This window comes from Bos grunniens, chromosome 24 (assembly GCF_055505025.1).
Source record: "Bos grunniens cultivar Pamir isolate PY7600 chromosome 24, Bosgru_T2T1.0, whole genome shotgun sequence".
NCBI classification, from domain to species: domain Eukaryota; kingdom Metazoa; phylum Chordata; class Mammalia; order Artiodactyla; family Bovidae; genus Bos; species Bos grunniens.
Window position 1 is genome coordinate 24,356,237 of NC_141188.1, and position 24,033 is coordinate 24,380,269.

The window sequence follows — 24,033 nt, forward strand, 5'->3', positions numbered from 1 at the left end:
CTTTGCTTTTTCATTGACCATCAGTTGACTATATTTTTGTGGACCTATTTCTGGGCTCTCTAAGTTTTTCCACTGATATATTTGTCTATTCTTTTGGTTATACCACACTTTCTTGATTACTGTGGTAACTCTTGAAGTCATAAGCTCTCATACTTTGTCCCGCTTTAGAACTGTGCTGGCCATTCGGTGTCTTTTGCCTTTCCATAAAAGATTTAGAATCATTTGACATCCACAAAATAACTTGCTGGGATTTTGAGTGGGATTGCCCTGAATCTAGAGATCAAGTTGGGGAGAATAGACATCTTAACAATACTGAATCTTCCTTTCTATGAACATGAAATGTCTCTCCATTTACTTAGATATTTAATTTCCTTCATCAGTATTTTATAGTTTTCATTATAAAGAACTTGTACTTACTATGTTAGACTTTCACCTAAGTGTTTCATTGTTTGTGCTAATGTAAATGGTGTTATTAGATGGTTAGATAGCAACATCAATTCAATGGACATGAATTTAACCAAACTCCAGGAGATAGTAGAGGACAGAGGGGCCTGGTGTGCTACAATCCATGGGGTTGCAAAAAGTTGGACATGACTTAGTGACTAACCAACCCTAACAACAAATGGTGTTGTATTTTAAAATTCAAATTACATTTGTTCATTGTTATATATATATATAACAATTGATAAATGATTATATATTAATCTTCCATCTTGCCACCTTGTTATAATCTCATTATTCCAGAGCCTGTTGTTATTGATTCTTGGGAATTTTCTACAAAGACCATCATGTTGCCCCCGAACAAAGCTTTATTTCCTTCTCCTCCATATTGGAATCTCACTTAATGTTGGATGATAGTGGTGAGAGGGGCATCTTTGCCTTCGTCCTGATTTAGAAAGCATTAAAGTCTGATGTTAGCTACAGGTTTTTGCAGATATTCTTTATCAAGTTGAGGAAGTTTCTCTCTACTACTTTGCTCAGAGTTTTTATTATGAATGGCTGTTGGATTTTTCCAAGTGCTTTAAAAAGTCTATTGATATAATTAAAATATTTCTTTAGTCTGTTGATTACATTAATAATTGATTTTTTCTGAATGCTTAACAAGCCTTTCATACTTAGAATAAATTCCACTTGATTATGGTGTATAAATCCTTTTATATATTGTTGAACTCGATTTGCTAATATTATGTTTATGAGACAGTTCTCCTTTCTTGTAATGTCTTTGGCTGGTTTTGGCATTAGGCAGATGGTGGCCTTGTAGAATGAGCTTGGAAGTGTTTCCTCTTCTATTTTCTGGAAGAAATTATAAAGTATTGCTCTCATTTCTTCCTTAACTGTTTGATAGAATTCAGGAGTGAAACCATCTGGGCCTAGCATTTTCTGTTTTGAAAGTTTATTACTTATTGATTCACTTCCTTTAATCTATATAGGTCTTTTCACATGATCTATTTCTCTTTGTATGAGTTTTGGTAGAGTGTGTCTTTCAAGGAGTTGGTATATTTTACCTAAGTTATCAAATTTCTGGACATAGAATTTCTTATCATATTTTATTTATTTATTCATTTGGCTGCATCAGAATCTTTGTTGCATCATGTGGGATCTTTTGTTGCAGTCTGGGCTCAGGAGTTGTGGTGCACAGGTTAAGTTGCCCCACAGCATATGGGATCTTAGTTCTTTGCCCAGGGATGTAACCCTGTACACATCCCCTACATTGCAAGGCAGATTCTTAACCACTGGACCACCAGCGAAGTCCTTGCTTATAATATTCTTTTTATCATTCTTTTAATGTCTATATGATCAGTAGTGATAGTTCATTTTTCATTTCTGATATTAGTAACTTGTGTTTGCTCATTTTTTCAAATTTTTTTCTCTTGATTAGCATCACTAGAAAGCTAGTTTGTCAATTGTATTGATCTAGCCAAAGAAACAGCTTTGGGTTTCATTGCTTTTTCTCTATTGATTTTCTGGTTTTGATTTTATTTATTTGTGACTGAATATTTATTCTGCCCTTTCTTATGCTTAACTTGGATTTAATTTGCTCTTCTTTTTCTAGTTTCCTAATGCTAAGTTCAGCTACTGATTTTATTTCTTTTTTCCATAGTAACATGTGCATCCAGTGCTATAATTTCCCTCAAAGTAATGCTTTTGTTGCATCCCACAAATCTTAATAGGTTGTATTTTAATTTTCATGTATTCAAAATATTTAAACATTTTTTCTTGAGACTTCTTTTTTGACTCACGTGTTATTTTGAAGTGGTATTTAATATCAAAATATTTTTGGATTTTCTAGCTATCCTTCTGTTATTGATTCCTAGTTTAATTCCACTGTGGCCTGAAAGTATACTTTGTATGATTTGTTTTCTTTTAAATTTGTCTACAATGATGGCCAACCTCATCGGCCCAGAAACACACAGCAGGATCTTTGCATACAGCCCCATTCCCTGGCTATCGCAGCCAGTCAGAGATCATGCCCCACCCTGGAAGTGCTGCTGTGCGGCCTGCATAAGCATCTACCACTGGCAATAGTAACAGTGACAGGCAGCGGTCATAGCTGCTACCCTGTCTCTAGGCAACCTCCTCATCTGGCCCATCAGCCTATTGAGTTTGGGATTGTGGAGTACAACCTGTGACAGGACATCCTTGGTGGCCCGGTGGCTAAGACTCCATGCTCTCAATGCAGGGGGCCTAGGTTTGATCCCTGGTCAGGGAGCTAGATCCCACATACTGGATTGAAGATCCCACATTCTACAACTAATACCAGGCACGGCCACATAAATAAATGAATCCTAAAGCAAATCAACCCTGAATACTCATTGGAAGGACTGATGTTGAAACTGAAACTCCAATACTTTGGCCACCCAATGCGAAGAGCTGACTCATTGGAAAAGACCCTGATGCTTGGAAGGATCAAAGGCAGGAGGAGATGGGGATGACAGGGGATGAGATGGTTGAATGGCATCACTGACTCGATGGACATGAGTTTGAGTAAGCTCTGGGAGATGGTGAAGGACAGAGAAGCCTGGCGTGCTGGGGTTGCAAAGAGTCAGACACAACTTAGCGACTGAACAACAGCCCTGTTGCTTCCTCCACCTCTCAGGGCCTCAAAGCAATTATGCAAATGTTACCATGTTTATGCAGATTGGAATATCAAGCCCAGAGGCCTCCGGAGGTCACCCCTACCTGACTCTTGGCTCTGATTTCCCACCATTTTTGTTCATGCTTGGCTCTGGGGGTTGGTGAGGGCAGAATGGGAAGACTCCCTTTGCCGTATTGCTGCTGGAGTGGACACTTGGAAGGACATGCCTTCTGATATTCCAAAGGCATGTTGGGGTTCTCAGCATATGGAGGGAAGCCTCAAACCCCAGCTGATTAATTCCCAGATCCCTAGATGATTCAGGGTGCCCCTCTCTCTGGATCACAGGGAGCAGAAAATGGGCTGACCACAAGGGGCTTCCAAGTAGGGTGAGGGTTTCCACCCACCTACCCATGACTCCTTTGAGGAAGGCATTGTTAACTGAGCCTGTCTGGAGACCCAGCCATGGGATTGTGTGGCCAGACCCAGACTTGTGAGGGCAGTAAGTCTGCCCAACTGGCCAAAGTCTGTCCAGGGTTACAAAGGTCCCAATGGGGCCTGGTGTGCCTGGTGATGGGCAAGTATCTGAGTTCCCTGTGTGGGGACTCTGTTGATGCATTTTTTTTTTTAAAAGCCACCCCCAGGCGAGGACTGTGAATCAACCAAGGGTCTATTTTGGTGAATGTTCCATATGAGCTTGAGAAGGATGAATATATATTCTGCTTTCGTTGGATGACGTATTCTAAAACCGTTTGATTAATGATTTTGGCCAGTCTATGTATGCCTCTTTTTCTGTTTATTGTGTATGGACATTAAACTTTTATCATTTTTTAATTTTCTTTTAGTAGTAGATTTTTAGTAATTATGACTACCAATTGCCTGTATACTCCATGTGGTTTATTTTTGGTGGAAAACCTTCACTGAAGTTGATGGTAGTTCTTATAGAGATAGCTTCACGATACCTATGTGTTCATATAGGACCCCATGCTCAGAAGGAACTCACACTTGATTTCATGCTCTTATTGTTTCTGTGTTTAAATTCTTAATCATTTTTTATTTGAATTTATGACTTGTAAGTGAAGTCCAGCTGGAGAGTAACTCATGCCTATGAGCACAGGAGATACGTTTATCTACCTTACTTTGGCACTTCATCACAACCTTCAAGATGCCTTATAAGCACAGAATTTTGGTGGGACCACTGCATGTAGAGTTTTAACAAGACTGAAAGGAAGTGAAAGTTAAGCACATTCCATAGAGTAAGCAAGAGGCACTAGGGTGCCAGAGAGGTCATGCTTTCCTTTGGAATAGGAACTTCAAACAGAAAGAAGGCAATGGAATTCTAAAACCAAACAACCAAGGAACTCTATCAGATCCTTTCTTACTTATACTATCCTTTGTATCAGCCAAAAGAAAAAGAAAAGAAATGATGACACAGAGGGAATGGCAAACATTGGACAATCCATTGTTCTTTTTCTTGCTGGTCTTTTCTGAAGGTAGAGAATGTTAGAATGTAAAGATGCAAAATAAGAACAGTGGAGTTCAGACCTCCCTGGTGATCCAGTGGTTAAAGACTCCTCGTTCCAATGCAGGGAGTGTAGGTTCAATCCCTGGTCAGGGAGTTAAGATCCAACATTCTTCGCGGCCAAAAAACTAAAACATGAAACAGAAACAATATTGTGACAAATTCAATAATGACTTAAAAAATAATCCACATCAAAAAAAATTTTTTTAAAGAACAGTGGAGTTAGTTATGTACATCATCTTCAGCATTTGGTAAGAAGAAAATACATAAGTTTGTATGAGCTATAAATATGCATATTGAAATTTCAGTGACTTATTGTGCAAGTTAAATTCTTTTATATTTGCATTTAAAACTTCTATTGAACAACATAAAGACAAATGATAAAATTCATGTTAATACTTTACAGCTTTCATTTTTCTTTCATTACTATAACAATAAATAGCAAATTAAAAGCACCATGACAATTTAAGAAAAACATCAAGAAATAAGAAAGTTATATTTTAGGACCTTTAACATTTATCCTTCTTTTTCTACAAGGATCCTACTTTTTCATTTTGCACAGGGCCCTGCAAATAATGTAACAAGCCCTGAATTTTTAAAGAACAAATATTTACTATATACAACAAAGGAGTTAGTAATACTGAAATGAACATTTCATTAAAACATTTGCTGAGATTTATGACTTAACAGAGCAACAGAGCAGCTGTGCAAGAAATTACAGAGAAATAATAGATTTATTTGACAACTCAAAATATAAAACTTTTGTGCTTGAAGAAAAACACAAAATTAATGATGAGTTGGCAAACTATTAATACTTATAAAAATGACAGGTAAAGGATTAAAAATTTTCTATATGATGAGTTTTTCCAAATCAATATATAAAACATCCTTGTAGACAAATTGGCAACACTTATCATCAGATAATTCATAAAAGAAAAATATAAAATATTAATCATCATAAAAACTATAACCACCAGTAATACTGAAAGTGTAAACAAATATGTATATTTTTAATACTAAGTTGACATTGACTGACATGCAAGGAAATAAGCATACACATCATTGCTTGGGGACAAACCCAACTTGGTAAAGACTGGTTTTGGATTGTTTGGCAATGTGTGTGCTTAGATCCCATAGTTAATTTCTAGGAATTTTGTCTAAGCAAATTATGAGGAATATGTTGAAGGATTTTTGTATAAGGCTGATGATTTTTGTTTTTCAACAATGTAAATAAGGTCTGGTGGTATTTAAAAAAAGAATAAGTTGATAGATGTTTTAACCTCTCCCTCCAAAATGTGAAGCCCAACTCACTTCCTATTGAGTGAGGGGAGAAATTAGTTCCTTGCTTTTGGGTACAACTTGGCGGAAGTGATGGTGTGTGCCTAGGTTGTAAAGTGCATCACTCTCATCCTTGCTTGCTCTCTCATTTTATTTGCTCTGAGGGTAGACATTCAAGCAGCTCTGTGGAGAGGCCCAGTTGGCAAAGAACTGAAATGTTCAGCCAAAAGCCTTGTGAATGAATCTTAAAAGGAAATCTTCTAGCTCGACAAGTCCTCCAGCAGGTTGAATACAACCTGAAATGTCAATGGTAGATGGGCAGTTATGGGCAGTCTTTGCCAGGATCCCATTGGAGAAGGCAATGGCACCCCACTCCAGTACTCTTGCCTGGAAAATCCCATGGATGGAAGCGCCTGGTAGGCTGCAGTCCGTGAGGTCGCTAAGAGTAGGACACGACTGAGCGACTTCACTTTCACTTTTCGCTTTCATGCACTGGAGAAGGAAACGGCAACCCACTCCAGTGTTCTTGCCTGGAGAATCCCTTGGATGGAGAAGCCTGGTAGGCTGCAGTCCATGGGGTCACACAGAGTCGGACACGACTGAAGCGACTTAGCATAGATGAGTCACAGAGAAGATTATTACAAGGTTGGAGCAAAGCTTTCCCATTTTCTATGTCAGAAATGTCCTCTCTCCTGTTGAGAAACACCTTTTAGTTTGCTACCAACCTTTATCAGAAACACACTTGATGACCAGCCTCCAAATTACCATGTAACCTATGCTGCCCTTCACAACCTGGAGCTGTTAGACCTGCCAAGCTGTAAATCTGGGCACAGGCAGTAGCACTCTACTATCAGATGGAAGGGATATCTACCAGATTAGTCTCAAATAGTTCCTGAGGGCACAAGTTGCATGAAGAAGTGGTCCAAATCTCCATGGCCTTTATTCAACTAGATTGCCATCTTTCTCCCAACCTTCTCCACCTATAGTCTCATAGGGAGTTTTCTGTGACAGTTGACTGTGGAAGAAAGAAAGTGGGCTAGGTTTTACAATTAGTTCTGCAAAATACACAAAAGTTAGTGGTTACAACATGCCCCTGAAAGATGGTGATAAAAGACAAAGATTCATATGGTTTGTTTTTCCTAAAAGTAGGGCTGATCATAGCTGTGGATATATATCTATTTCTGGATTGGGCTAAAGGGTTGGCAGGATAATCAGGGATGTGGAAAGAATATGATTAGAAAATTGACGACAGGACTGTCTGGGGAAAAGAAGTAGATAGATGTATCTGAATGGTTACCCAGCATGGAAATATTTGTGTCTCATGTGAATATTCCCCAAAGGGTGACCCCAGCAGAAGAGGGTTTTAGTAACAAAATAGATAGGATAGTGTGTTTTTTGAATGTCAGTGAGCCTCCTTCCCTAGCCACTTCAGTCACTGGTTAATTGAGCTCAGGAAAAAGAGGTTATGGTAACAGGAAGGGAGGTTACACATGAACTCAGCGACATGATCTTTCACTCTCCCGGGCCAACCTGGCCAGAGCCGTTGCTGAGTCTCAATTGCCTTTCAATTTGCCTTCCCTGCTGATAATATTTCTGCCCAGACTCTCATCTATGGGCTTACAGAACGCCTTCTCCATCCACATGACATTCCCACAGCATTGCTCATGACCAAGGCAATCCCTTCACAGCAATAGGCTCAAGCTTATAGACTTCATTAATAGTATCAAGTTCACTGTTGCCCTGAAACAACTGATTTGACAGAATGGTGGAATGGACTTTGAAAGATTCAGTTAGGGCACCAGCTTGGGTATAATAATTGGTGGGGCTGGGGCAGTGTCCTCCAGGATGTAGCATATGCCCTAAATCAGTAAAATATGCCCTAAATCCAGTATTTGGTACTGTTGTTTCTCCCATAGCCAAGATTCATGGATCCAGAGTCATGGGATTGAACTTTGGGCTCTGCTTGCTAGAGTCTGCAATCATAAAGGGAGGAAAGCTTCCACTGAAGGAGATAATTTCATTGAATTGGAAAATAAGGCTATTACCTGACCACTTTGACCATCTAACAACATTGACCCAAAGAAGGGGATTACTGTGCTGGATGGGGTAAATGTCCCTGATTATTAAGGGGAAGTTGGTTGCTGCCAAATAATGAGAATAAGGAGTATGTCTGGAATTCCTGACCCCTGACCTTTCTCTTCCTTTTTAATTTCAATGCAGCTTGCTCTCCTGAAGATGATGCTTGCGTGTTCTGCTTTTTTAAACAACTTTTTTCACCATTTCTTAAGTGTACATTTGGAGTCAGAAATTACTAAACACAGTGGAATGAATCAAGATGTGTTTTTTTCTAAACTGGCGATTCTTAGTTCTCCTTTGTAATTGGCCATCTATTTCCAGAGTAAGGAGATAAAATGATCCATGAGCAGGCACGCCTTCCTATGGTTGCCTTAATTCTGTACACATTCTTCCACATTTTTGATCCTTTTTAGTTGCCCCCAGTGCTCCTTTCCTTTATCGCTACCTTAGCAGTGTGGTTGCTGAACAAATTGCTTCAGGCTGTTCAGGGGAACAGACAAGACTGCTTTTTGTCACGATTAACTTTGGGGATTTATGCGGGAAGCTGCTTGTGAAGTGTAGGCAGAAATCGTCCACTGCCCATATGTTGCTGGCTCTGATAACATGGAGAATCTATGGGGTGAGTCTGCAGTCAAGCCTTCTTAACTATTAAGAACACTTCATTTGAAGGTTGCATAGTTTGTTTGATGTCCTCTGATATTTTTTCTTACCAATTACCGAACCTCCAAAGTAGTTACCACCATCTATCTTTGTCTTGGAAAATATTTCAAAATAAGGTGAAAGCAGGGAGAATTTAATGGATATGGTGAGAGTGAGTTGGCAAATTTGAATCCCATTCAGTTTTTAGAAAATTCATAAGATAGATCAACTTGTGTAAGGCGGTACTTAGGATATAAGGGAAAAAAAGACTTCTTCTTTTTTTTTTTTGGCAGGTGGAAATGTTACTAGAGCTGTTGATGTCATTAAATATGAATGATATTCTGTTATTTACACCTTATCATATCTCTCAAAGGTATTTCAAGGAAAAAGTCTGACCTAAGTCCTACAAGCAAAATATTCTCTTCCCATGCTGAAAAGGAGAGACTAAAGTTCAGGGAGCTATTAATAAAATAAGTGTTCCAGAGTCACATATGTGCAGGATGAGTCCCAGAATCCAGATTCTTTCCACCTGTGCCTTCTTTTATTGACTAGTTGCTTTTACGCTCAAGGCACAAGGGCCAAATGCTTTTTTTCAATAGCTTGTCTTTGATCGTTTCCTAGGTTCTCACCTAGGATTATTGTGAGGAGTGATCACTGGCACATTTGCTCTTCAGAAGGTGCAGAACAGAGTGACTGTAAATGTAAGAGTAGGAGGAGGTGGAGATGGTAGGGCAGCTTGTTGAGAAATGGATGGAGCCCAAAGTAGGGGAGTCATCCTTTCCTATTCTCTTGGGAGAAACCAAAGTAGAAGCCACTGAATTAGTTTCTGAAACATGTAGGCCATTTTCAATTCCTTAATTGTACCTGATTTTTTTTCCTGTCTGGTTCCAACATGAGAGGCTGGTGCCTCTTGAGTCTACAACACTATTACCTAGGTCTCAAGGAAGCAAGTAAACTCAATCACTTGAGTGAGTGATCTTCAGGTTGTTGATCTTGTTCAGTCACTCAGTCGTGTCCGACTCTTTGCAGCTCCATGGACTACAGCCCACCAGGCTTCCCTGTCCTTCACCATCTCCCAGAGCTTGCTCAAACCTTTGTCCGCTGAGTCCGTGATGCCATCCAGCCATCTCATCCTCTGTTGTCCTCTTCTCCTCCGGCCTTCAATCTTTCCCAGCATCAGGTTCTTCTCTAATGAGTCAGCTAGACAGGATATATTCTACACACAGAGATCAACAAGATAAGGAAAGATACAAGTGTAAAAGAGAATGTGTATAAACTTTAACATGGTAGACTTCATTCAAACAAAATGTTGACTACCTTATGAGTAATTTTGCAATATAACATTCAATGACATAATTTTGAACAACTGGTTGACTAAAGAAACTAAATATCAACCTCATTATCTGGACTCCTTTGACAATAATTATGTAGCATACAGTGAGGTTCTGTATGGTTTAAATATAGGCTTCGCCACTTAACACTTGTGTGACCTTAAGTAAGGTATTCACCTCTCTAACCTTCATTTTCCTCATCTGTAAAATGGGAATGATAGCTACAGCTGCCTCTTGAGTTTGGTGTTAGGTTTAAGTAACAGTTTACATTAAGTATAAGATGTATTACATTATATTTACTTTTTGTGGCTAATGCAACATACTGCTGCTGCTACTGCTGCTGCTAAGTCACTTCAGTTGTGTCCGACTCTGTGCAACCCCATAGACAGCAGCCCACCAGGCTACCCCGTCCCTGGGATTCTCCAGGCAAGAACATTAGAGTGGGTTGCCATTTCCTTCTCCAATGCATGAAAGTGAAAAGTAAAAGTGAAGTCGCTCAGTCGTGTCCGACTCTCAGCGACCCCATGGACTGCAACCTACCAAGCTTCCCCATCCATGGGATTTTCCAGGCAAGAGTATGCAACATACTATTGGCAAATAATTAGGATGGTATTGATTGCCTTTGTGACTCCAAAGCCAAATCAGATGCTGTGAATGTATATATCACAGAAGGTGAGAGTGGAGTTGTCAGATGGTTGGCTTGATTAGTTGTTGGGTGTTTGCATGGCAAGTGCATCCAAATAAGGGGAAAGGGCAGAGAGGGATGATGAGGACATGATTAACATAATGTGCTAAGTGGACTAGGCTGAATATATGGAAGGAAGTGAAGCCCTTCACAGGGTGAATGAGATACAAGAGAAATCAGAGCAGTTCAGAGACTGGATCAAAGGCTAGGTGGAGACTGGAGGTATGGGAGGTGAGAGCTGGAAAGACAGGAGATTATGCTGAGCAGGCTGAATACTGGGACACATGATTTTCAAAGGTGGAACAGCTGTGACTAATGGCAAAGTCCATGTTATTATGATGAAAAGAAGGGGAGAAGGGGATAACTGGAATTAATTAATATTGGAAGGTCAAATAACCAGGAAGCCAAGGTGACAGATGGGTGATTTACATATTCATAGATGTCCCCAAAATGATGAGAGAAGATGGCTTGGAAAATGAGCAGGAGGTGGAAAACTAATATCAGTGGGGAAGGGTAAAGGGTGTAGTAGCTAGGCAACTCAGAACTCCGTGGAAGAAGGGTCACTGCAGGAGGTTCATTCAACATTTTGTAGCTATAAGAGTGATACTGAGAGAGGCTGGGACCTGAACCCGGGAACTTCCATACTTGCATCTGGAGAGTGTCCTCCAGCATCAGATTACAAAGCAGCTATAAGAGATGAGAATAACTGCACACTTGGGGGGAAATTAAGAACAGTAAGATACAAAAATGCTACAAATCAATGGCCACCTTTGAGCAAAACCAAGGTACTGTGCCTGATCCCTGCCAAGGGGGTGGGCAGACCACCTAAGCCACCCCTCCAGCCCAACCCTCAAATCTGCCTCTGTTGTTTTTTAGTTGCTGTCGTGTCCAGCTATTTTGCAACCCCATGGACTGTTGCCCACCAGGCTCCTCTGTCCATGGGATTTCCCAGGCCAAAATGCTGGAGTGGGTTGTCATTTCCATCTCCAGGGGAATCTTCCTGATCCAGGGATCAAACCCACATCTCCTGCATTGGTAGGCAAGTTCTTTACTGCTGAGCCACCTGGGAAGTCCCAATCGGCTCCTACCCTCACCCCATTTAAGGAACCAGCCCCAGAACAAGGGCACCTGTAACTTGTTTTCTCTTCCCTGTGCTGCGGCAGAGTCCCAGTAAGGCATTGCCTGAATGCCTCATCTGGCCTCTTGTTAATTTCTGTTAATTACAGAGTCCTCTTGTCTGGAGACTCCTAGGGACGGGGGAGCCTGGTGGGCTGCTGTCTATGGGGTCGCAGAGTCAGACACGACTGAAGCGACTTAGCAGCAGTAGCAGCAGCAGGTAGCACAGAGTCGGACATGATTGAAGCGATTTAGCAGCAGCAGCAGCAGCAGGTCGCAACACCCCTAGCCCTGAGGCATTTAGATTTTTGAGAAACAGTTTGCACACAAATGTGGTTGCAGGAAAGCAGTGGTTAGAGGGGGAACCCACGTTTCAGAGAAGACTAGGAGGCCAAGAGGTGGAGTAAATATTCTCACCTGGCTATGTTAGAATCACTCCAGGGCTTTTAAAAACAATCATCCAGGTTTGGGCATTTGCCCAAACCGATGGAATTGAATTCTCACAGATTGGGGTTGTCAGCTGTACTTTGTAAAATGACTTAATGGGCTATGAGACGTTGCTTAGATCAAGCATGAGCCAGCTGGGAGGAAGGATCAGGTAGAAAGACGGGGCTGACCTCAGAGGCCGGCATTTTGAAGCTGCAGTAAGGATGAGAAGCCTGGAGTTAACTGTTCTCTGACTGTGGAAGGTCGAGATTCAGCCTCCTCGTACTTTCCTGGGCGCTTTCTTTACTCCTGAAGTGGAGATTGTGGGCGAGAAGTGAGGAAGGCAGCACTGCTGTGGGAAAACCTTAAGATGAAAGGTCAGAAACTTATTTACTTTTTTCTGCTTTGCGCTCTCACTTTCTTCCTCTCTCCTAGTTTCTTGTCTAAAGCCCAGAGGTCAGTGGAACATCACTGGCCTGTGGAATAAAAGCAGCTTTTTTAGGGACTTCCCTCGTGGCACTCTGGTAAAGAATCTACCTGTCAATGCAGAAGATGCCTATTTGATTCCTGGGCGGACAGCTAAGATCCCACATGCCTCCTGGCCCCCTAAAAAACAAAACATAAAATAGAAATAATATTGTAACACATTTAATGTTGTTGCTCAGTCATGTCTGACTCTTTGTGATCCCATTGACTGCAGTACGCCAGGCTTCCCTATCCTTCTCTATCTCCCAGAGCTTGCTCAAACTCATGTCCATTGAGTCAATGATGCCATCAAAAAAGATGTTAAAAATGGTCCACATAAAAAAAAAAAAAAGTTTCTAGGAAAAAAATGAAGCTTATTAGCTTAGGGTTACTGAACACGGTCAATCTGGCATTTCTGTATGCTATTCTTTCTCTCTTTTCAGAGACAAGGCCCAGGGCCTTCTCAGCATCTCTTTTCCCAGTGCACTGAGCTAGGCTTCTGAAGTGGTAGTATTTGGATTTAAAGGTGAACTGGATGGCAGATGGGACTCCCAGCAGGAGATACTTCAAAATGTCACAAGCCATGGACACACCCCAGACTGGGAGGGGAAAATGCCAGGTAGTTCTTGGGTCACCTAAAACCCTTTGTTCAGAGTACTAGGCACCCACACCCTTCTGATCAAGCTAATGAAGACTTTTTTCATATAGCTGTACATACATCTATCTGTATACTTTCTCAGAAATCTACCTTGGCCATAAAGTTCTTATGCCCTGAATAATCATAAAAAAGCTCATTAGACCTTTTATTTTCACAGATAGAATACATATATAATTTTTTTCACCTGGAGCTATTTTATTCTAAATCGTCTGTGTGTGCAGGCATGCTCAGTCCTGTCCAACTCTATATGACCCCATTGACTGTGGCCTGCCAGGCTCCTCTGTCCATGGAATTTTCCACGTGAGAATAGTGGAGCAGGATGCCATTTCCTACTCCAGGGGATATTCCCAAACCATGGGTCAAACCTGTGTCTCTTGCATCTTCTGCATTGACAGGCAGATTCTCTACCACGGCGCCACCTGGGAAACCCTTTTATTCTAAATGATGGCTAATAAATACAAAGGTCAAAGTACCTATATGACTGCATCTTTCTGATTATGACCAGGGTCCCACATTTCAAGCCAATGGAAGAATGTGAATTCTGACCAAACCCTCAGACTGTGCTGGGGAACTCATATTTTATACTTCATCTGTTAAAAAAAATTACTTGGATAAATCTGGTAATGAACGATTCAAAAATTTCTATTAATCATGTATCAGCAAAATGTTGTCAGTTAAAACTAGGATAATTAGGAGTGGTTAACAGCTGCACAAACTTGATAGGTAAAAATTCTCAGGATACTTTTAAAGCAAATTATACAAATAGAATATGTAGGAAGTCTGAACTAAGCACCATAGAAAGAGGTCTATCGGTCACTTCAGAAAGCATATTAAACATGAGTCAGTACAGTGATTCTGTTCTTGAAGAGGTAATTAGGGCCTTGAAATGCTAAATGAGAATTCACAATGTAGGAGACACTTGGCACCTTTCCCATTAGGTACTCAAAACTGTCAAAATCTCTCCATGCTCAATTCTGCTTGTGTAATTAAATGAGGCAATGAACATGGAGAAGAATCAAAGGATGCCAATATAGGACAAGGTAAACAATAAGGGAGTTAACAAGTTGATATTGTCTATCTGAGGGAAGACATGACAAAAGAGGTTTGATAATTATCAGTTTGCTGGAAAAGAAAGTCCTTCCTCAAAAATAAAACCACTTTATAATGGGAAATAATGCTGAATTTCGGAGCCAAACAAGCATAGAGAACAATCCTGGCTCTCCTATTGTATGACTCTGAGAAAGGAACTTGACATCCCCTAGCTTCTTCAGCTTCAGATGGGGATAAAACACAACCCTCCAGCATTACTGTAATGGATGAGATTAAATTAAGTAACGTAAGTAGAACACCGAGCAAATGTCCGATAGAGTGCAGTAACGGGGTGACAAGGATAAACCCATGAAGCCTGAGATCCGTGTTGACCTTCTCCTGGCAGTCTAGGGTGGATGGTGGTTAAGAACGTGATTCCTGAAGCTATGTTGCCTGGGTTCAAATTCCAGATAAACCTCTTGCTCGCTGTGGGACTGTGGGCTAATTCTTTAAATTCTCTCATTTTTGTCATTTCTTAACCCATGATTGTTGATAGATGTTGTGAGGATAACATCATTTAACATGTGTAAAATGGTTCGAATTATTCCAGAGGCTGTTCTCTTCTGTCTTTTCCACTTTATCCTCTTCCACTTAACTCTTTCTCCTTTTTCATTTAATTAGTATGGTTCATGGGCAATACTTTTGACATTCCTAAGTTGTGAGCAAATAGTGAATGAATATTGGTCCCACTTGTCTGGCCAGTGCTCTCTTTCCTTCTATTCCATGTACTAATTCCAAGAGCACTTTCTCATAAACTTTCTGCAAACTCATCTCCATCCAGACTTTCTGGGGAATGCAGCATGTGGCATTCACCACCACTATCCTCCCATCAATAATATTTCCACAATGATAATAATAAACATCTGAAAATGATGTGCTGAACACTATGCTAAACACTTCATGTGTATTATCTAAGATAACTTTCAACAGTTGGGTACTTTTAGGACTTGCATTTTATATATGTGGCAACTGTGGCTCAGAGAGGTTAACATATTTTCCTTGGTGACCCAGCTGTGAAATCATGGGATCAGGATCTGAAACCATGTACTTCAGCAACTAAGATGTCACCTTTGACCATGATGCTATGCTGTCATTGAGCTCAATAAATATTTGTTGACTATTTGAAGGTGACTGGGTGTTTTCATGGGGTTGTTCACTAAATCTTTTCATCATGATACCTCCCTGCCCTGAATGGACCCATTATTGTTGATAATACATGTAAACAATTGGGTGAATGGGTAGTAAAAATGGGAAGAGGAGCAGAGAAATGTCAAGTCAAGATGTTTCTCTAAGGGAATGTCTTGCTCAGAAGATAAATGTGTTTAAGGATATTGAATGCACAATATGCATATAAAGTATGCTCAATGTCACAAGTAATAGAGGAAATACCCATTAAAACGACACCGAGATATCAGATTCACACGATTTGTAAAAAGCTGATAATGTCAGTGTTGGCAAAAATATGGGAAACTGGACATTAACATCCACTGTTAGTTAGTTTTAATCAGTTCTTTGTAGAGTCATTTGACATTAAGAATTTTGCAGTTAAACTTAACTAGAGAAATTTTTAAATGTGCATTAAGAGGAAAATACAAGGATGCTCCAGCAACATTTTTCTGTGAAAGAAACAATTTTTTTAAAGTTCAAGTATCTATCAGGGCATGAATAGTATGTTTTGTTGCATGTTTATATGTCAAGATACTCATACAGTATTTTAAATGAATGAATCCATTGTGTGTGTGTATATATATATATAAACATGGATAGATCTTGAAAATGTTGAAAGAAAAAAGCAAGTTTCTGAGTGTTCAATACAGCATGATATTATTTTTAAAACCATCAGTCTGTGTATGTAGTTAATGGATATAGTTGTGGGGTGAAAGTATAAAATTGTAGACTTTATATAGCAGATCTGTGGTAGCATTTATCTTGGTGGTGGGAAGGAGAGATGGTATGTAGAACGGAACTGGTGAGAGAAATAGAGGAAATAGTATTTCTTCAAAGTTTTATTTCTCAAACTACAGTAACAAGATCTAAGGCAAATTCTGTTTTGGGACAAAGAGTTCTTTAATACTTTGCTATATTTTATTTATACTTTTCAAAATACATCAGTAAAAATAACAGAGCATGTATGTAATTTTGCTAATGAATTACTTTGTGAAGTGAAATCTTAATCTAAATGTAACTAAATTGAACCTGGATATATATATTTCTAGGTGGACTTTAAAGTGTAAATCAATTTTGTACTGAAAAACTAGGGAATTTCCTTCTTTGAAAAAGGCTTGATCACTGGAGGTGGTTTAGAAGTGGCCTTTCATGATGGAGAGAGAGTGAGATGGACCCTTATGGCTCATCTGGTAAAGAATTTGCCTGCAATGCGGAAGACCTGGGTTTGATCCCTGGGTTGGGAAGATCCCCTGGAGAAGAGAACGGCTACCCACTCCAGTATTCTGGCCTGGAGAATTCCATGGACTGTATAGTCCATGGGGTCACAAAGAGTAGGACACCACCGAATGACTTTCACTTTCACACCTGGCTGGTCTTTAGAATCACCTGGTGGTGGTGGTGGTGGTGGTGGTGGTGGTGGTGGGGTCTGATTTGCAAAATGGTTAGCCAAACCCCCAGGTTTATCTGTTCTCTGAGAGTTGAGTCCAAATATTTGTTTCCTTTCTGTCTTTGATAACTCAGTGGAGTCTGGTAATTTGCTGGGTTTGGAAATCTGTCTCCAGATGTCCTTTTAAGTTTTCTGCCTCCAAATTATTATTTTAAAGATTAATTAGTTCAGTTTAGAAGTGGAGATGGTTGCTTCTGAGACAATAACTGAAAGAAGGTGATAGAAAAGTTTTCCAGTTTATAAAGTTGGTGTTACAGTCTAAAAGTGACCCCACTCAGGCAAAGCCCTCACCCTGTGAATCAGTCTGGGTTTAATGCAGCCGACACTTCTTAAAAACAGATACATCCAGCATCCTCTTTACAGTATATAAAGTCTGGAATGCTTTTCTCACTTTGTAGGCTGCTTAGTCATCCCCCCCCCCCCAACTTTTAACTCCAAGAATTACAGTTGAATATCAGAGCGTTACAGTTTTGGCACGATTGTGGCTCTATTTGTATGGAACTCCTTGTCAATACAAAAAGTAACTAGTAAGCGCCAATCTTTGATTCTGAGTTTCAGTGTCTTTGTACTTAACTGGCAGGGGAATATAATCTCCATCTGCACACGCAAAATAAAAACGGTAATGATTTGTGTCTGTGAGGCATTTTCTTTTTGAGAGAGGCCTCGCTATAAATCCTTCTGTACATTATTGGACGAGTTATATGTCTTCCAGTGCTTGAGGCTATAAATATTTGGGTCGTAAAGGGCCTCCTGACAGAGACTTCTTGTCTGTATCTGGTCCGTAGAGTTTTTCTGGGGGCCGGAAAAAAAGGAGAACAGAGAGAAAAATACCAGACGTTACCTTGTGGAAGCATTTTATTTTTACTGGTTTTTAAATACCATTTCCTAGGAAGTGGCCTAACTTTATATATTACTAGTTTTTCAACATGAAAATGTTATTAATAAGAATGATTGTTTTGATGTTCTCTATTACTCTGGTTTTAGCCCATGCTGACGCACACACCCTCCACCTCTTCCACATCCAATAAAAGGGAACTCTAGGAGCCCCCAAATTTGGGTCCATCTTTCTTTATTTGCTCTTGTCCCTTGTCCTGCTTCTGTGTCCACTAAGCTCTTGACCTATGACTTTCCTGCCAACAGCCTGACACTTGGTGCCAAGATATAGTTCTAAATTCAGTGTTTTCAACTAGACTCTCAAGTCTGCTCTTAGGCTCCGGTTTGCCCATTGTAACCCTACCTGCTCTGTTTCTGGCTCCTTTCTACCAACCCAGGGTTGTCCAGGCTCTTGTTACTGATCCCTGAAAAGGAAGAGGACCTGCCCACCCACACACTCTCACCTCCACCCCCATCCGATGGCAGACATAAGTGTGTACTCAGTCGCTCAGTCATATCTGAATCTTTGGGACCCCATGGAATGTAACCTGTCAGGCTCCTCTGTCCATGGAATTTTTCAGGCAAGAATACTGGAGTGGGTTGTCATTTCCCCCTTCAGGGGATCTTCCCAAACCAGGGATCAAACCTCCATTTCCTGCATTGGCAGGCAATCGGATTCTTTACCGCTGTGCCAATGGCAAGGGTTGACGCTTTCTTGTCTAAATTTGGTCTGATGGTCTAAGTAAGAGTTTTGTGTATCAGTCTACGGTTGTATCTGAAGCTGTGTTGCTAGGTTTCCTTTGTAAAACATTATGTGTATTACCAAGTGCAAGTTTATGTACCTGACACATGTGAGGCCAAAGTGAAACTTGGAGTTTGGAGCAGAGAAAGGTTGATTGCAGGACCAAGTATAGCAGAGCATTTTTAAAGACCAGGTGAGGAACGGGTGTCCCGGAGTATGTGATCAGCTTGTGCACAATTCTCTGATGGGTTGATGCTGAGGTAACAGGGCAATTATCAATCCTCAGGCACCAGAGGTGGTGGGGGAGGCTGCTTGCTCATGATCATCAAGTAGTTAATTTCTTCCATGTGGTGATTTTTCAGCATCTAAGAAACTCAGGAAATGTGCATCAGATACTATTAGGTGGGTACATCAGAGAGGTGCTCCAGGACATGGGGGAGGGGTCTGTGCCAGGAAGACCCCATAGGGTCTGGCTTGGTTACTATGCTTGCAGGGCTTCACATGTATTCTTATGATGCTGCTATTCTCGGAATACATTTAAAACACCTCACTTGGGTTGCTTTCTGAACATAATGCCTTATACAATAAGAACTCAGTTGGTGTTTGCATGCATGTGTGCTCAGTCGTATCTGACTCTTTGCTATCCCATAGTATGTAGCCCATCAGGCTCCTCTGTGGGATTCTCCAGCCAAGAATACTGGAGTGGGTTGCCTTTTCCTACTGCAGGGGATCTTCCCAACCCAGGGATCAAACCAGCATCTCTTGCATGGGCAGGTGGATTCTTTATTGCTGAGCCATCTTTAACACTGAGCTTCCCATGGGGGAAGCCTCATTTGTTGCTTTGGGAAGGACAAACACATCAGCAAATTTGCAAACAGTGGTATTAAGAGTTGCCTTTTAGTGTCTGGTCATGAATGTTTTGTGATACAGAAATGACCTGTCATTCATAAATAGACTAAGATGGAGTGATTATTTCACAGGAAAAGTGGCATTGATGTATATCAGAGTCAGCAAGTCTTTTTGTAAAGGATATGATGGTAAATATTTTAGGCTTTGTGACCAGACTGTCTCTGTTCTAACTGCTCAGTTTGGCAGTTGTAGTGTGAACATAATCATAGGCTATATGTAAATGGCTGTGTTTGAATAAAACTTTGTTCTACGAAAAGAGGCAGAACAACAGATCAGATTTGTTCCATGAGCCATAGTTTACTGACCACTGATATAGGGGATGAGGGATGAGTAAGGTGAAAGTTTTTCCGGTACAGGGTACAACATGATAAAAGATCTAAAGCAAGAGAGCCTGTGTATCCTTGGGTGATCGGAACATGAAGATAGCCAGAGCAGAAAGTGCTGAAAATGAGCTGAATAAGAGTGACTAAGGCTGTGTTGCAAAATGCCTCATATGTCAATTTAAAGGGTTGGATTTTACCCTGTGGGGAGTCACAAAATGAGCTTCTGTCTTGTAAAACTGCTATAAATCAACTTGTTCACCTTCAAAAGTCAGTAATGCAGTCTATTTGAAGAAAACGCACAAGGTGAATACAAATTCTTCTATTGAACACTTTTAATCATTAGCTGTGGCTAGATTATTGGACACATTATAATCTTTTTTCTTCGGTTGTGTACTGTTCTTTCTAGGCAGCAATTACCAAGAACCTGACAAAGGCAGTACACTCGTGTATCAATGGTACATCTCCTCGGCCTATTCTGTCTTCCACCAACAACTTGTTTTTGCTGTTCGCCTGGAAATAATGGGACACTTTGGAGAAAATTACACTCTTAATGACCTTTCTATAGAAAGTTTTAAAAAAGCTACGAGAGAGAGCAGTATTTAGATGAAATGCTAAAAGGAGTCAGCTACAGAAATGAAAAATTGCCCCGTAGCTCAGTAGGTTTTATAACATGACAGTTTGTCTTAAAGAGAGTTAAGAAAGCAATTCTCCAAGAAAAGGAATCTCTCTGAAATCAACTATTTAGAATCTGTAAGACTAAGAGAATCATGGAATTGTTTTCTGCCCAGAAACTGGCTGAATCTAAAAGCGACAGTGATTAAAGGGATTTTAAAGCTAATTAATAGTATTCATGCATATATCTAACCATCCCTTTAAAAAATTATATTTAAATATTTAAACTTAATAATTTAAATAGTATTGATTTTAATAATTTAGTCTGTAATGTTAATAATTATTTTATGTCATTTTAGTTTTAATAATTTTTATTTCCATGATTTTACTAATCCTTATTTCTACAATTTTGTAACATAAAATTAATGGCGTGAAGACATCAGTAAGAGAAGTGATCAGGGCTACGGAGAAGCAGTCTGTGGAGAAAGCCCTGACCTGAGTCTGAAGCCTGGAGGTCTTGTGCTGTCTGAGAGCAAGTTAGGCCATCTTTCTGAGGCCAGAATGTACTGAGTCCTTGATTGCACTGAAATAGGGGTTGTGAAATTCCAAGAAACGGCTATGGAGGTCAAATCACCAGGGAGGCCTGGAGGCTGTGAATGAATTCTGGTACAACTGGCTGATTGCTGGGGAGGCAGAGAGGTGGGCTGCAGGCATGGTCTGACTCCCTGTATGATTACATCTAGGCAGTAAATTCAGGGACCACAGTGATGGTTTGTAACAAAACCACCTGCTATTCCTTGTCTTGGACCAGAGTGATGCTTGATAACAAAAGAACCTGCTCTTCCTTCACTTGGGACACTGATCCCAAGGGTTCTCCCTAATCTATACAGAGACTACACAGTATCTAAAGAGTAAACGGTCACAGTCCTCAAAGAAAGGAAGGTTTCCTGGCAAAGAACATTCAAACACAGCATAAACATCAAAGAAAAATTTTTCCTAAGAGATCCTCAGACATTCCATGAGTCTGTTTCATCACAGGCAAGTTTGTTCTCGGGAGAGACAAAGACATTGGTTACTTTACACAAAAGCAGCAGGGATAGTATTATTGATGCCTTCATCTCCCTGCAAAAGGAAAAAGAAATTCCTGCAAGTGTCAGAGGGTCCTTTCAGCAGATATTTTCCTGGTGTTTCTCATCATAGTAGGGAAAATGAAGCTTTAGGTTAACATGTAGCATTGGAAACAAAGCACCAAGGGTCTTCAGGTCTGAAGCGACCCTAGGACACTATGTCTTCTCTGGGAGGCTTATATTCCAGTGGCAGGTGGCCTCACAGTGAAGTCATAACTGAGGAGCCCACACTGGCAGAAGGCCTGTGAGCCAGATTTCCAACAGATTGGAATGATCTCTGTGTCGCTGATCAGGAGGTCAGTAGGTAGACACAAAACATGGCACACATGCCATGCTTTTGGTCTGCCTCAGTGTCCGATGGTGGACTGGCTCTTGAAATGGCATGAAATGTATTTGTCATTTGCTGGTTTTTTTTTGCCTGTCCCCTTGCTACTTTTAGCATAGTTTTCCTTTTGGCTACCTCCCTTTGCATATAGTCTGGATCAGACTATAAGGTCCCAGCATGAAAGTTGATGAGAATATTAAGCAAAGCTAATCTAGCATTCTTTTCCAGAAATTAAACCCAGAGCAAAGTGATGTAGAACACAAAATAATTGGAAGTAATCCTTCCAATTGAGGAATGGGGTGACTTTTTTCCTATCTGCTCAAAAACAACCACAGCCCCACAACCAAACAAGCCCCACATCCACCAATACCACTACCATCAAAAATGCTCAAGGTGTTAGCTGATAGACATGGGTTTCCCTGATGGCTTGGATGGTAAAAAAAAAACCCACCTGCAATGCAGGATACCTGGGTTCAATCCCTGGGTCAGGAAGATCCCCCGGAAGAAGGGAACGATTACCCACTCCAGTATTCTTGCCTGGAGAATTCCATGGACAGAGGAGCCCGTGGGCTACAGTCCATGTGGTCACAAAGAGTCAGACACAGCTGAGTAACACTTTCACTTTTCATGAGGAATTTGCATAAATGTGATGATTCCTGAACCAGAGAAAATGTACTATGTACTCCTGAACCAAAGCATAGTACTATTCTGTACTATGATGAATGCTGCTGCTGCTGCTAAGTTGCTTCAGTCGTGTTCGACTCTGTGCGACCCCATAGACAGCAGCCCATCAGACTCCCCCTGTCCCTGGGATTCTCCAGGCAAGAACACTGGAGTGGGGGTGCCATTGCCTTCTCCGTGATGAATGCTAGGGCTAGTCATTTTGTTTTTGAAAATAATCAAGTCAGTCAATTAAAGACCTTCACTTTACAAATCATATCAATGCTAAGTTTGTAGTATTAAATACAAAACCCCTTTAGGAATAAGATCTTTTAAAAAATCCTGTTACCAAGCTTTGGAAGATACCCAAGCACGATCTTTAGCACTAAGTTTTCTGGCTTTTGCCGTAGCGTGTCCGCCCATTCTTACAAGTTTCCTTCTCTTGCAGTACTCTGGCTGCAAACCTACTGCCAGCCCTTGTTGGTCCATAAAGGCTCCACCACATGGTGGAGCTCTGGTTGTGCCTTTAGTGAAATCGCTAGCGTTTCCTTTTTAGGAAAAGGGTTGACAAAACATGAAGTTTAAAACTACTAAAAGCATCCACTCCTGATCTTAGGGGGAAAAATATTCTCTTTAGTGTTTTCTTTACATCCCTCTGTATCGTTCTTCTGTTTCAGAGGCCGGCAGGTGCCCTTGACTTTGGTACTTGCAGCTGCAACCCCCAGGACCCAAAGGTGGAGACCTGGCACAAACGGCCTGATTCTGAACTATCAGAGGCTGGCTTGAAGATAATATGAATCCTTTCTCACCTCTGGTGGCTCAGAAGGTAAAGAATCCATCTGCAACGCAGGAGACCTGGATTCGATCCCTGGGTCGGGAAGATCCCCCGGAAGGGAGGAAGTGGCAACCCACTCCAATATTCTTGCCTGGAGAATTCTGTGGACAGAGGAGCCTGGCAGGTTACAGTCCATGGAGTTGCAAAGAGTCAGACACGACTGAGCAAATAACATTTTCACTAACACTTTTCTCACCTGTTTCTCTTTGTCCATTCACAGCCCCTGTCCTCCTCTCCCAAAAGAATCACTGGGGAATTTCTAGCATGCTCCAGCTTCCTGACCAATAGCTTGCTCACTTGTTCTGACCAACCTTAAATAAGATGTACGATAAATAAAAACAGTCTGATGGAAGGAGTCCTAGGATGCAGTGATTCCAATTTAGACTCCAAATCTGCAGAAAGCACATAGTCCAAGAGTGGGATAGCAGTGTCTTTTGCCTGTGGGGAGCCTGTGTTTCCTCTTGAGAAAAAGTCCCCTTAAGGTGGAGGAAGCTCTAGTTCACACCTGGAGCAAGTCTGGCCTTGTGATTTCTGCTGGATAATGCACAGGAGGCAGAGAATATTTCAGTTGAGCTATATGAAAAGGAAATTATAAGCTGATTATTCAAGACTTTTTTTCTTTTTAGTATGAGACTTTAAAAAAAAATTTAAAGAG

The 24,033-nt window shown here is 40.7% G+C and overlaps 1 protein-coding gene and 1 long non-coding RNA gene across 4 annotated transcripts in view; one reads left to right on the forward strand and one right to left on the reverse strand.

The window, feature by feature from the left end:
* Positions 1–9,468: 9,468 nt before the first annotated feature.
* LOC147345955 (uncharacterized) lies at positions 9,469–11,673 on the reverse strand. 2 transcript variants are annotated; one of them, XR_015153766.1, is made up of 2 exons: positions 11,528–11,673; positions 9,469–9,804 (listed from the first exon to the last, which is right to left on the reverse strand). It is a non-coding gene; the product is annotated as an uncharacterized LOC147345955 (long non-coding RNA). The 2 variants fall into 2 exon arrangements; XR_015153765.1 differs by lacking the exon at positions 11,528–11,673 and adding an exon at positions 10,460–11,521.
* A 536-nt stretch (positions 11,674–12,209) lies between these two features.
* NOL4 (nucleolar protein 4) overlaps positions 12,210–24,033 on the forward strand; it is a 557,406-nt gene continuing 545,582 nt past the window's right edge. The window contains exon 1 of one of the 2 annotated variants that reach the window (XM_086372830.1): positions 12,210–12,523. The gene's annotated coding sequence lies outside the window, so the exon portion shown is untranslated. The remainder of the gene's footprint in view (positions 12,524–24,033) is intronic. The other variant, XM_086372837.1, reaches the window with a different exon arrangement.